Here is a 2,173-nt window from a genome sequence, read left to right as displayed (position 1 = left end):
TCTTACATGTTTTAAAAAATTAAAATTGTATTGTGAAGCATCTCATTTATACAGAGAGGAAAAAACCTATATGTACATTTATTGGTCATAATAAAGAATGAATACCTGTGTAACTGCCACCCAGATGTGAGAGAGAGAGAGCATTGCCAGGACTTTGGAAGCCCGTGTGCCCCTCTTAGATTACATGATCTCTCCTTCCTTATTCTAACTCTTTTTTTTTTTTGACTTTCAATTTCTACTTTATTTTTTCATTGTTTGACTTTTTTTTTTTAAATTGCTTAAAGTATTACAAAGGGTATTACATATGTGTCCATTTCCCCCCTTATTTTAACTCTTGTGGTACTCATCCCCTGCTTTCTGAGTTGCTTAAACATCCAACAATGTGTTATTTAGTTGCCTGCTCTTAAGGTTGATTCATGGGATACTTTGAGTTATAGGTAATACTTTGTAGTTTTATGAAATCATACAGTATATCATCTTCGGCAACATTTCTTTTGTTCAGCATTGTGAGATTCTTCCACGTTGCTGTGTATACCTTTGGTTTATTTAGTTTCACTGTTGGATAGTATTCATGGTGTGTCTGCACTACAGTTTACCCTATCTAATATTGATTCTTTACAACTTTGTTATTTTCAGCAACGCTGCTGTGAATATTTTTAAACTTTTCTCCTGGTGCACATGTGCAGAAAGTTACTGCAAGGTATATATTTAGGAGTGGAATTGCTGGGTCATATGGTATGCGTACATTTGACATTAGCAGGTCATGGCAAACACTTTTCTTCCCCTGGTGCCCGGTGTACAGCACTCTTCTGGTAGTTCTTTTGCTAGCTCACCTTTCTTTGTCAGCCCTTCAATGTTGAAGTCCCTTAATTCTTGGTGTTAGGACCTTTCTTTTTTACTCTATACTCTGCCAAGGGGATCTCATTTATTTTCCGAGGTCAGAGCTCTCCTTTGAACTCCACATTTGTATATCCAAGTGCCTACTTAATACCCAGTCTTGGTTGCCTTAAAGGCACCTCAGATCTGACCTGTCCAAGTCCAGATTAATGATTTCCCCCCCCAGATTGATGATTTTTACCATCCCCTAACCCACCCAAACTGGTCTTTTAGTTTTGCATATTTCAGTGAATGGTACCACCCTCCATCCTATTATACAAACCAGAAATTCAGGATCATTCTTGATACCTCTGATTCCCTTCCCATATTCTATCCATCACCGAATTTTTTTAATACATTTTTAAATTGATTTCAAAGAGGAAGGGAGAGTGCCACAATGGGGCAGTGACATGATTGACTGAAAGATGCCCACTGATGCAGCTAGAGGTTATAGAGCCTCTTCAGGGCAGAGAAGACAAAGACTGTTGCCCACACAGGGGAAGCAAGAGCCAAGGTGGCGTGCTGGGAAAGAATAAGGTGTATTTGTGGAATGGCATGTCGTCTGGTTTGCTGGAGGGCAGGAATACATGGGAATTAGGGGAGATAGGATTTGGAATGAAGGAAAGCCATATGGTGGGAGGCTTTGAATGCTAAGCTAAAGAGTTTCACCTTTACATGGTGAGAAGTGATATACACCTTTGACAATTTTGATGAGGGGAGTGAGATTTCTCATTTGTAAAACATGAGTAATGATTGTATCTAAGCCTCATTAGCTGTGGGGCGTGGGCAAATTATTGCCTTATTCTCAGTCTCCTCACTTGTAAATTAGTAATCACAATACCTATAGCACTCAGATTGGGTCTTGGTAAGTTCATTGCCCCCCTAGGATTAAATAGAGTGGATATTTTGAACCTTCATCTTCTCAGCAGTTTTGAACACAGTGAGCACCCTCTTACATTTTTTAAAAAATTAAAATTGTATTGTGAAGCATCTCATTTATACAGAGAGGAAAAAACCTATATGTACATTTATTGGTCATAATAAAGAATGAATACCTGTGTAACTGCCACCCAGATGTGAGAGAGAGAGAGCATTGCCAGGACTTTGGAAGCCCGTGTGCCCCTCTTAGATTACATGATCTCTCCTTCCTTATTCTAACTCTTTTTTTTTTTTTGACTTTCAATTTCTACTTTATTTTTTCATTGTTTGACTTTTTTTTTTTAAATTGCTTAAAGTATTACAAAGGGTATTACATATGTGTCCAGTTCCCCCCTTTTTTTAACTCTTGTGGTACTCA

At 38.1% G+C, this 2,173-nt stretch overlaps 1 protein-coding gene across 1 annotated transcript in view; it reads left to right on the top strand.

Annotated features, from left to right (window-relative positions):
* XRCC6BP1 (XRCC6 binding protein 1) overlaps nucleotides 1-2,173 on the top strand; it is a gene marked incomplete at its 5' end in the record, with an annotated part of 15,013 nt that overhangs the window by 2,031 nt on the left and 10,809 nt on the right. The gene's annotated exons all lie outside the window — the stretch shown is intronic.

Source organism: Myotis davidii, unplaced genomic scaffold (genome assembly GCF_000327345.1).
Source record: "Myotis davidii unplaced genomic scaffold, ASM32734v1 scaffold1134, whole genome shotgun sequence".
Lineage (NCBI taxonomy): Eukaryota > Metazoa > Chordata > Mammalia > Chiroptera > Vespertilionidae > Myotis > Myotis davidii.
Note: the sequence above shows the minus strand (reverse complement) of the source record. Positions and strands in the feature narration are given on the sequence as shown.